Source organism: Gorilla gorilla, chromosome 4 (genome assembly GCF_029281585.2).
Source record: "Gorilla gorilla gorilla isolate KB3781 chromosome 4, NHGRI_mGorGor1-v2.1_pri, whole genome shotgun sequence".
NCBI classification, from domain to species: Eukaryota; Metazoa; Chordata; class Mammalia; order Primates; family Hominidae; genus Gorilla; species Gorilla gorilla.
In genome coordinates this window covers 19,870,232-19,882,450 of record NC_073228.2, presented here as the reverse complement: position 1 = coordinate 19,882,450, position 12,219 = coordinate 19,870,232, and the positions used below count along the sequence as shown (strand labels likewise).

General features: G+C 47.3%; 1 long non-coding RNA gene across 2 annotated transcripts in view; it reads right to left on the bottom strand.

Moving 5' to 3' along the window:
* The window catches only part of LOC101135879 (uncharacterized), a 44,995-nt gene extending 33,831 nt beyond the window's left edge, over positions 1–11,164 (bottom strand). Inside the window, exons 1-2 of one of the 2 annotated variants that reach the window (XR_010133722.1) lie at positions 10,883–11,164; positions 9,237–9,431 (exon numbers count right to left, since the gene is read on the bottom strand). This is a non-coding gene — a long non-coding RNA (uncharacterized lncRNA). The remainder of the gene's footprint in view (positions 1–9,236; positions 9,432–10,882) is intronic. The other variant, XR_008679674.2, reaches the window with a different exon arrangement.
* Between the last annotated feature and the right edge of the window lie 1,055 nt (positions 11,165–12,219).

Sequence of the window (12,219 nt, the reverse complement as noted above, 5' to 3'; positions counted from 1 at the left end):
GAACCCAACCCCCCAACCCCAGTAGGGTGAAGCCTTGGATCATGAACTTGAGTGACGTCAGCGAGCTTGAGAAATGCCATCCGCCATCCGCTTCTCCTGGGCTTTCTCACATGTGGGAATCATCTCTTGGGAGTCTGCATCCCATCTCTGATCTGTTTGTTTTGGATGCTAATCCCAGGACGCTGGGTGAGGTGTTAGGCAGACTGACCTTTCCTGTTTTCTGAGTCAGTGATCTTAGATCACTAAGTCAGGTGCTAAGTGTTGAAAATTAAAATCAATGTGTGGGGCCTGCAAGAGGGAGACAAGAAGGTGGGAACAAAGGGTGAAAGGGGAAGGTGACATCTAGTTTTGTTTGAAACAAACAAAAACCTATCTATCTGCCATAAATCCATCCTCATCAAAAAGAGATTCTGGTAGCTGGTGTCTCGTGTGCTTGTAGTCCCAGCTACTTGGGTAGCTAAGGCAGGAGGATTGCTTGACCCAGGAATATTAGGCCAGCCTGGGCAACATAGTGAGACTCTGTCTCTAAAAAAAAGGCGGGGGTTGGAGGGATTGTATGTATTTGGTATGAGGCACACATTATGAAGAATATGATGTGGACATGAGTCCTCCTGACAAATTGCCTCTGAAAAGCTACAGCCCATCTTAACTCCCAAGGCAGCTTCCACTCAACCCCAAACAGCCAAATCTTCTGGTATTCAGGGAATTTTTGTTTGATTGTCTACTGAGCTCCCGACGTATGTCAGGCTGTCAGGCTGCAAGGATATTTAAGGAGAATCTGTCTTTTTTTTTTTTTTTTTTTTGAGGCGGAGTCTCACCCTGTGGCCCAGGCTGGAGTGCAGTGGCATGATCTTGGCTCACTGCAACCTCCGCGTCCCGGGTTCAAGTGATTCTCCTGCCTCAGCCTCTCGAGTAGTTGGGACTACAGGCGCATGCCACCACGCCCAGCTAATTTTTGTAATTTTAGTAGAGACGGGGTTTCACCATGTTGGCCAGGATGGTCTCGATCTCTTGACCTCACGATCTGCCTGCCTTGGCTTCTCGAAGTGCTGGGATTACAGGCATGAGCCACCGTGCCCGGACAGAGTATCTTACCTCTGCACCAAGCTAGGGTATTTAAGGCACCACCAATTCCACCCCCGGCTTCTTTATCAAACAAACAGATCTGATGGAATAACAATGCTAATAATGCCAGGTGTTTGGCTTGGATTGGCTTTTTAAATCCAGCTTTTATCTCAGAGGTCAAAATCCTGAGCAGGTCCAAGACAATGCAGCCTAAACATCTTTAGAAACTCAAGACAACTTCTCATTTTAAATATGAGGAAGCTGACTTGTTGAGAAGGGAACTGTTTTACAGGTCACATTAACATAGTTATAGAAACACAGAGGTCACATTTTTGGTCTAAGGCACTCCTGATTTGGAATTACTCCCTGAAAGATCTATGGAGGTTGTACCGTACTGACAAAAATTGGCTTTTAGGTTTAACCAAATGCCCTACCCATCTGCCCAGTCTTTGTTGCAGGACAGTCTTCAACCCTCCAATCTCCCATTCCAGCATAGAGCAGGGACTTCCTTCTACTTCAGCATATCAAGCAAAGCAGGCACAATTCTTTTCAACAAACATCTGTTGAGTATCAGTTTTGTGCAAAGCATTTGCTCAAATCAAATAATAAAAAGTACAGAGCCCACTTGTGAAACAAACCATCTCATACTCTTCATAGACACGTTTTCAAAAGTCAGCAACTCATCCTTTTTCCTACAAAATTCTGTTCTCAAGAAGAGACAACTTGACTATCAAAGGAAATAAAATATCCCATTTTCTCTTCTCTGGGAAGCACACACACACATTTTTATAAAATAATAATTTACCTAGTAGGATTTACACATCACTGATGTAAATATACTAGACCTGTCTAAATCTAAACTCCAACTACACACGAATTTTTTTAACGCTCTGCAAAAAAGAAAATGAGAAAAGCAAAACTCAACAACACCCTAAAGGAGTCAGATCCTCTTTCTATATTGTCAGGTAATTGTTAGCAGAAATCAGCTGTAATAACAAGCCATTTTAAAGGAATGCCAATTCCATTCTATCCTGCTTAAAGAAGATCCAGAATCTGCCTTTGTTCCTAACCTGGGCAGTTTGGAGAAAATAACAATACCTTCTTTCAGAAACTGTGGGGAATCTGAAAGGTAGGATTCCTGCTCTCCCAGATAAGAGCTGGCAGGAGAGGTGGCCGCTGTCAAGAGGGAGGCTTGTGTGAGCCCTGGGGTCAGCCAGGAGCACCCTGGAGAGAAGACCAGGACCATCAGAAGGGAGCAAGGTAAGAGGTGCGGCAGGGAGAAAGTGCTTTGCTTTCCGAAACTTAAAAAGGATCTCCACTCCTCAGTGTGGACTTGTGTGCAGCCAAGGCCTCCAGAGACTGCAGAACCACCAGTCTCTGGAAACGTCTCCTTCGTCGTCCTGGCTGACGGCATGTTTGCAGTTTGGGACTGTTTTATGCAGCTGATTCTTTCCAAGAGTCTGAGGTTTAGGGTTTGGGTGAGCTTGCTGCTTAGCCTTTCCCCCCTTACCTTTTTATTCACAGTTTCCGACACACAAAGCACTTTAAAATATCCATGGAAACCTTTGTGACCACAGACTTAAAACACAGCTATGACCAAGTGTCAGAAACAGGGAAGGCATGCGCGAATGTCCAGCTATGTGGCATGAATGTGTTGCTTTCTCTTTTCCTAATCAGGTCCCAAAAGTGGCATTTCTTTGCAAAGGGCTACACAGACAAGGGCTTTAGCTAGAAAAGCACCACTGCCTGACATGCTGAATTAAGAATGAAGTTGCCCTTGGGTTGGTAAATTTGGGTAGCTGGATAGCATGCAGCCAGGCCTCTCCTAGCCGTTCAAGAAATGTTTGTGGAATGAATGTGCACTGCTTGTTTAAAGAGCATGCTGTCATTGTTAGAACACACTGGACACTTCCCAAGGCAGGAGTTTTAACATTTAAATTTTTCATTGTTCTTGCCCCCCGACTCCCCTCAGCCTTCCTAGCTCCCTGGAGAGGGGCCTGAGCTCAGGGAAAGTCGATAAAATATATTCTTGAACTGACTGATCTTTGTCATTTTCATGAAGTCCCCTGTCCTCATTCTGTCTATATTCACTGGAGTCAATCCTTAGCAATGCCCTCACCCCATCCATTCCATTCTCTAACCAATTATACAGGAATAATTGCCAAAAATTAAAAGACTAACCCCAGTTGAATTGGAATCTGGCTGTTTCATGGAGAAAACAGTTAAAGAACAATGGAAAGGACACCAAAATACTCAGGGAACCCTAACCCTATCTACGTCATGGTTTTCTGCAAGTCATAACCACCCCCTCTGTGTTTTGCTCTCTTTTTTCCTTAAAGGAGCATATAGCAACCCTCTTCCCACCTGTTCTGCATGAGCAAGTTTTCAGCACCAGTGTTTGCTGTACCAAGGAAATGTGTTATCATTCAGACCTGGCTTGAACCAGAGAGTTCTAACCTCAATTTCCCCGAAAAAGAATGTGCCCTTCCTGTACATGTTCCTTCAGCATTAGGGGACAATTGGGAACTCTGGGCAGATGGGGAGAATGAACACAAGAGCAAACAGCTTGAAGCAATGGAGATGCAGATAACAGAAGAAACCACTTGGGTACCACACCTGCTATGGCCTATGCAAAATGCAAGACAACTATGGAGATTCAGCAATTCTCAGCAGGCAGGGCACAGTGGCCCATACCTGTAATCCCAGCACTTTGGGAGGCCAAGACGGGTGGATCACCTGAGGTCAGGAATTCGAGAGCAGCCTGGCCAACATGGTGAAGCTCCATCTCTACAAAAAAAAAAAAAAAAAAATATATATATATATATATACACACACACACACACACACACACACAAATTAGCCAGGCATGGTGGCGCATGCCTGCAGTCCCAGCTATTTGGGAGATTGAGGCACGAGAATATCTTGAACCCGGGAGGTGGAGGTTGCAGTGAGCTGAGATTGCACCACTGCACTCCAGCCTGGGCGACAGAACAAGACTCTGTCTCAAAAAAGAAATTCTCAGCAGCCCCTCTTCCTTTCTAACCCACTCTCTTCCACTGACAACCTGGCTCAGGGACTGCCATCTCTAAATGTGAACTAACATTGCCCCACAAAACCTGTAGTCCAAAGAAAACAAGGCAAGGCCAGAAAGAAACAAGGCCATGGTAAACACAGTTTCCGCCGATGTGGAACAGAGATGATAACAGGGTAGCCATCCCAGTTTGTATTGAGTTTTTACATAATAAGCTTCCAAAATTTGGTAGCTACTGTTTTCTTGTTTCATTGTTGTTGTTGTTAGTGTTGGTTTTTACCCCTTAACACCTACAGCTGTGAGATTTGAGCCAAGTAATTAACCACTCTGCACCCCATCTTTCCCGTCTGTAAAATAATAAGAACCCACCACAAAAGGTTCCTGGGGGCACACAAGGTAATATATCCAGGTAAAGCCCTTAGCAGATTACCAAGCTCATACGAAGGGCTGTGCAAGCACTGCCTTTTATTAAGAAATGTCACGCCGGGCACGGTGGCTCACACCTGTAATACCAGCACTTTGGGAGGCCGAGGCGGGCAGATCACCTGAGGTCTGAGGTCAGGAGTTCGAGACCAACCTGGCCAACATGGTGAAACCCCATCTCTACTACAAATACAAAAATTAGTCGGGTGTGGTGGCGTGCACTTGTAATACCAGCTACTCAGGAGACTGAGACAGGAGAATCGCTTGAACCTGGGAGGCGGACGTTGCAGTCAGCTGAGATGGCGCCACTGCACTCTAGCACTCCAGCTTGGGTGATAGAGCGAGATTTCGTCTCAAAAAAAAAAAAAAAAAAAAAAAGAAAAGAAAAAAGAAATGCCTCCGGGAGCAGAAAAAGGACAGGGTAATAATAGAGGGCCCTGCACTGCCAAAATGATGAGGACTCTTCCAGGTGTAAGAGGGTGGTGGCATCCAATTTCTGCTTCATAGAGTAAAATGATTTTGAAAATCTGGATCAAGATATAAGAAGGCTGCCACATCCCATAGAGAAGAAAGAAATCCCAGCACATAGCAGAGTAAAATAAAGTAACAATCACTGTGAAACAAACTCAACCCACACACCATTCCTACAAACCCGAGAGAAGGGTCTCATGAAAAGGGAATTAAACAAATGGAGGACACGTTTGATGTGCATGGTTCAAGTCACACTTTGTTCTCTGCTCCTAGTAGACAAAGTCAGCCAAACCCTGATTAGGGGAGAGGGGAAGAGATAAAATCAGAGATGCACTTCACAAAACAGTGGAGTCCTAGTCTGTCCACGTGACCCAAAAAAGAGTGAACAAGAGCACAGGGAGAACAAGAAGACTGTGGAGGAGTGGGCTTGCAGGGTGCACCCGTACCCTGAGTTCCGTGATAGCAGCAGCATGAGGAATTCTGTGTATGCACGCGGCGGCGGGGGAGGCAGGCGTGGCCCCTGAGACGCGGCATCCAGAAATCTGCCTCTCCATTAACTGTGTCACCTTGAGCAAGCAGCCGGCTATTGCCAGAGCTTCTGTTTCTTTAGGTGGAAAACAAAGAGAATAATTCCTTCCCCTCACAGCCTCCTAGAGATATGCAGGGAATCGAGCTGAGGAGTGGATGGAAGGGCACTTCAAAAGCGAAAGCAGGAAGCAGCAGCAAGGAATGTGTATTAGTGATGGAATTATTTGAGAAGGAACAAGAGCATATGAATATGTGTGCTTTGGAGTGGTGCATGTGTGTGTATGAGAGAGACAGAGGGAGAGAATGAATAGGTGTGTCCTCCCAGGATTCCCCCACGTCAATGAGTGATGGTGCAGTGTGCGAATGGGTGTTTATTCAGGGGAGACTGTGTAGAGCTGTGATCACTGAGTCCAGGCAAAGGCTGGTTGCAGGGGAGAGGCATAGCGGCCACAGTTGTGGGTGGAAGCTGACAAAACAGAGAGAATACAGGCTCTAAACAGACAGGGGGCCAAAACCAAGGCTTCTCCTCCCCAAGCCGACACCCCACACTTCCTACATGTGGTGGCTGCCCAAGGGCTGGAAGATAGTGCCTCTCCCATGACCCCTCAGTGCATCACCCCACCCATCTGAGCAACAGGTTTCACCCAGAAGCAGCAAAAAGCTACGGCACTTTTGACATTTAATAACTAAGTAAATAGCTGTTGAAATGAACCCTGCCCATCCTTCCCCACCCCCAAGCCAATGCAACAGTTCCTGAAGCTAATGTTTCTCTCCTCCTCCTGTCCTCATTTTCCTTTTCACCTCTTCCTACTCCTCCTCCTTCTTCTTCCAAATAAATCACAGTTTGGATTAGGGGCAAGAGTAGTGGTGGGTGATTTTGTTTCTCCAATGCCCGGGGTCAGAGGATGCAGGGTCAGAGGCATGAATGATACAGACAACACACATTGTGTACACTCACTGCCATTCTCGCTTTCTCTTTAACTCCCACCCCTCCCCTTCTACAGGAGGGGCTGGGAAGGGATTTGTGTTTCTGGGGCTCTGGGGACTGCAGTCCCTGGGGCCATCTGGGAGTGATTAGCCTACAGATTTCAGGTAGCTCCAGCCACACGTGCAACCCACATGACACCCGCTAATTCCATACCCACAGCTCTCCTTCTCCAAACAAACAGCAGCACGGTTTGCAGAAAGAAGAAAATGCCTTCCCAAGAGGAGCTGCAGAGAAAGGCCAGGTCATAATCGTCTCATAGGCACCAACTCCCCACAACCACCATCTCCGCCCACCATTCATTCACCATTCAGCCACACCACCACCAGGGCTCATCTGTGAAAGGGCTGTGCATTGAACTTAGAAAAGCAAGCAAAAAAACCAGGAAGAAAAAGAGTTATTTTCATTGTATATTTGGGCGGCAAGGTCTGGGGGTTTTAGAGGTCCTGATATGTTAATAATGATTTCAGTTTGCGGCTTGATTGTTTTCTCAAAACCTGTAAATCCAGACCAGAAATGTATAAAGCTTGCAGTCTGAAAGCTTTATATCCATCACTCCAAATATTCTCCAAAGGAGGTCTACAACACTCTTTCTTATAGAAGGAAGTCAAGGCCAGTCACGGTGGCTCATGCCTATAATCCTAGCACTTTGGGAGGCCCAGGCAGGAGGATCACTTGAGCCCAGGAGTTCGGGACCAGCCTGGGCAACATAGTGAGACCCCATCTCTACTAAAAATACAAAAAATTAGCAGGGCATAGTGGTGAACACCTGTAGTCCCAGCTACTCAGGTGACTGAAGTGAGAGGGCCACCTAAGCTCAAGAAGTCACGGTTGCAGTGAGCTGAAATCACACCATTGCACTCTAGCCTGGGCGATGGGAATGAGACCCTCTCTCAAAAAAAAAAAAAAAAAAATCAGAGGGCAGGAAATTTATATGAAGGTACCAAGACAAGGACAGATTTCCTTGTAAGTGGCATAAGGAGCCATCTGCCAGTCACATTTCAAAGGGAGCTTTAAGGACATTCCATCTAAGTGATCAAGATGTCCCACTGTGTGCCTAATGGCTGAAATTCTACCATTAGGTATTCATTGCTTTGGCTATATTTTAGCATTCATTCCCTACATGAACGTTTATTCAGCAGAGTCTATGTGGCACACAGACTGAGGATACAAAGAGGATAACACTACGTGCCTTTCCTCGAGGAGATCACATTTCAGCTGTGGAGCATATATACACAAAGACAGCAGCACAATAGAGGCCTGAACAAAATGTTATAAAAACACAGAGATGGGAGCCAATAGCTTTTCCTGGGGAGTCCTCAAATCTTCACAGAGGGGTTAGCATTTAAACTAGATCACTACCCCTTATTTAAGTCTCACTGCCTCTTAGACTGAGAACATATGAAGCCTTAGTAGTCATTTACTCCATAGTCTGAATAAGCCTCACATCTTTCCCAAGGTAAGATAGGTGCGGGCAGCTTTTATCTGGGAGAGACAGCTTTCCCTGAAAAGGAGAGTTATAAGAAAGGACTGAAAGAAAGCCTTCCTAGTATATGAAAAAGAAAAGTGAAGATGAGGTATAGCATATAAATCCAAGATTTTTGAGAATCAAGAGAGAACTGAATTCTTTTCTCTGAACCCATTCTTTTATTTTATTTATATATTTATTTATTTATTTATTTATTTTGAGACAGAGTCTCACTCTGTCGCCCAGGCTGGAGTGCAATGGCACAACCTTAGCTCACTGCAATCTCTGCCTCCCAGGTTCAAGCAATTCTCCTACCTCAGCCTCCCGAGTAGCTGGGATTACAGGCATGTGCCACCACGCCTGGCTAATTTTTGTATGTTTAGTAGAGACCGGGTTTCACCACGATGGCCAGGCTGGTCTCGAACTCCTGACCACAAGTGATTCGTCCCCCTCGGGCTCCCAAAGTGCTGGTAATATGGGCGTGAGCCACCGCGCCTGGCCTGAACCCATTCTTAAGTCTCCAAAACAACTTCACTAGCACTTCCTGGTTTGCCTGACTAAATATCAAAATGCTTCGAGCAGAAGTGAAGTTGGAGTGGCAAATCCCAGAGACAGGAGAAGGGAATAGGTGAGTTTGTATTCTATCCTCTGCCCAGACTGTGCAGTCCACTTGGCTGAGGATCCTATAATAACCCAAGAGTTGGCTGAAGTAGGCCTTGGGCCTAGCTGAGCTGAGGAAGGTGAGCTTAGAGGCAAATGTCCCCACTGATATCACCCTGAAGCCCTGCTTTCCTAAAACCTAAGTTCCTGGAGAAGAGTCAGAAACCAGAGAACAATTTAAGTGCCAGGAAAATACAAAGCAATTAGTGACTTTTGCTTTAGGCAGAATCTAAAGGGGAAAAAGAAATCTTTGAGCCTCATGAAACTCCACCTCCCTGGGCCTCTTCCGGAACCACAATGTTCAGCCCACTCAGTGTTTGGCCAATGCCACTCTCTCCTCCCCCAGAACATTTCTTTGCTCCTGGAAAATCATCTGGAAACTGTCATCACCACTGTGCTGGTTGGCAGATGTCCCCCAAAGAGAGAGTGAAGCGTACCACACACTACAAGGCATTTCTGGGCTTGGACCAAGAAGGGGCGAGGGCGGGGAAAGAAGATGGCCCAGTCAAAGGGCAACACAGCATCAGCAGGGCTCCTGGGGCCAAGAGGAAAGAAATGGGACTGAGTCTGCCACCAAGCCAGGAGCTTGGGGTGCCACTCCTTACCTGCGCTTTACCTGCCTCCAAAGCACCTTGATGGAGCCGTAAGGATGGGAGGCAGCTTTCTGTGACCTGTGAGTCATCTCAGGGAAATAGAGGGGGAATCCATGAAAGAGGCAGCAAGAGTCTCAGAACATTATGAGCCCAGAGGACAGAGCAGAGTTCACGTGGACAGAGGCTGGATTCTGCTGGAAACCAGACCTGGAAACAACAGCAGAGATGAAATCTTGTCTCCTTCAGAAGTTTAGGCACATTGTCAGCCTTCAAGCAATATTCACTGAATTGATTTATTCAAAAATCAGAATGATTTGACTTTGGGCTAAATGGGAGAGACATGACAAGTGACAGGGAAAGACAGGATGGAAAGGACATGGTGTCTCCACCACGTTGTACTTCCTCTACCCAGAACTCTACTCTGTCATCTGGAGTCCTAGAAACATTTAGATGTAGCCACCCCATTCCCCCAATCCCTGCCCAGCCTCGTGTTCGTCCATACTTTGCAAATTTGCAAGCACCCACAACAGCCTGCTTTGCCGCCCATGATACAGCATATATTTAATATAGTTGGGGTTCAAACTAATGCTCTACTGGGAGCTCCCTAGGAAAACTCTAGAGCCGGGTCTCTGGGGAGAAGTGGACCCTGGAGGCGTGGGGATGGGGTGAACGCCTGGGTGGAATATCTGAGCAAACCCACTCTGCCTTTCTGTCCAATCATACGGTAGAAAGCATACCTTCCAGGTACAGTATCAACCCCTCCGTCAGGGTTAGACACCACCTTTTCTCCTGGCTGCTGAGGAAAACATCTCAACCTATGAGATGTCTCCACTGCTCCAAGAAAATGAGTATTTAGGGGAAAGATTAAATGCCCATATACTTGAATCTACAGTGACCCTACCCCTAAATTATACTAGTAACTGTTTATCTGTCTCTGCTTTGCCTGTGGATATTAAGGCAGATGAGACAAAAAGTCTTCTTTTGCCAACCAAAGCTAACAGTTTGTTGAGCTTTAGGGGGACCCCAAAGGGGATCAGTTTCTGTAATACAGTTGATGCCTTCTGTCTGTGTTTTGTCAGGATTCCCTCACATTTTAGCCAACCTGGAAACTAGGGAAGAAAAAGTAACAGGTTCCAGTCCTAGAACTCTGTGGAAGAAATCAACCTGCCCTTTCTCGTGGGGGTAAACACATGTGATCCAAAAGATAGTGACAGGAACACTGTTATATTTTCCGGGTCTTAATAATTTGGAAGGGGAATACTGTCCTCTCCTAGACCAGTCCAAATTTCACAACCCATCCGGAAAACAAAAGGCTGAAGACAGAAAAAGAAGACATTTACTATTCCACTTCTTCCTTTTACATCAGTGAGAGAAAGGGCCTTGGGAGAAAGATAGCACAGAGAGAAACAAAAGAAAGAAAGAAAGAAAACCAAAAATCTCTGCTTTCTCAAAAATCCCTGGTCTGCCTATCTAGGCTGGAAGAGACCCCGAGGGCAGCCTGTCTCTCCTGCAGCCTTGCAGTCAGCGACAGGCACCATGAAATTAATTTGAAATAAACAATGACAAAGCAGGAAGCTCAACGAGTCCCTGAGTTGCTTTGGGCCCCCACTCCTCCCCGAAGCCCCTGGGCTGTTTAACAAAGCCGTGGGTCCGCCTACCCCAAGCACTTTTTGTGACGTCACAGCTCCGAGGACCATCCGGGGGCTTTACTCTCGCGGAAGCCCAAAAGTTGGGGTTTGACCTCATGACCTTGGCCTTCCCGGGGGCGGGAGGCCCTCGGGACAGGACGCGCTGCCCCCTGGAGTCCGGAGCTCAGGCCAGTGGCAGTCGACCCAGCCCCCGAGACTCCCTCACGCCGCTCCAAAACCAAAACGGAGCCCAACACGAAGCTGGGTGAAGCTGTAGCTTGCAGGAGCCAGGGAGATGCGCTCTGCCCGGGACTTCCCGGGTCCTGTTGAGACGGAAAGGATCGCAGGGAAGACAGGATAATTGGTCTTTAACTCTGACCGTTACCTTCGAAATTGTACCTTACAAGCATGTCCTCTATTTCCGTGGCTTGATGGGGACATTTTCTCTGATTAAGATCCGGAATAATCACCCACCCAATGGGATCTCTTAGAGGGAAGCGCTGGTTAGAATCCCTCCAGGCTGAGATGAAATCATCGCCATTGAGCCTGCCCTCCCCTAGGGAAACCCCACAAAACCATCCTGAGAATCTCGGCCCTCTTTGGTCGGTATCTGAGACTGCATAGACCTAAACTGAAAGGTGATCGAAGGGGAGGAGCAGTTGCTGGTGCGGAGGAAGCTCTTGGGGCCGAAGTGGCCCCGGCCGAGTATGTCGCAAAGGAGGCACAACTGCGTTGAGCGCTTACTTTATCTTTACTTTTAAATCACCAAGGCAAAATCACCTTCAGCTAAAAATGCCTGAAATACTTTTTAAAATAGTGGGAGTGGGCGTTAGGGGGAAGAGATGGCCTAGGAAATTTTCCGCAGGGCGTTCTAGGGATGAGTTGAGGGAAGCCGCATGACGCGCGGCTCCCCGGTGCCACAGCTAAAGACAGATATTTTCGCAAAACCCAGAATGAAAAAAGAGCATACTCCCTTTGGGAGCGCTGTCCCTTTGGGACTGGGGCTTTCCACTCCCACCCCTCCTTTTTCCCTGATCGGCTCCGCAGCTCCACGACAAGCCAGCTGGTCTGGTCTCTGACTTGGGCTCCGGTCCGTACCCCCGGGGCGCCCTGCTGTGTTACAGCCGCCCGACGCCCCCAGACCCGGCCAGGTCACCAGGGCAGATTGGAGGTTCGCGCCCCCTCACCCGACACCTCCCGTCCACCTCATCTTTCTTTTTTTCGAAAACAGGAAAGGGAAGAAAACTGAAACGGGCCTCTTGGTCTGCAGTTTTAGCGGAGTCGGGATTCCACAGCCCTGAGTGGCACATGCCGGTCAACTTCCCAAAGTCGGGCTCCCGTGTGGGGAGAAATACACACGCAGGAAT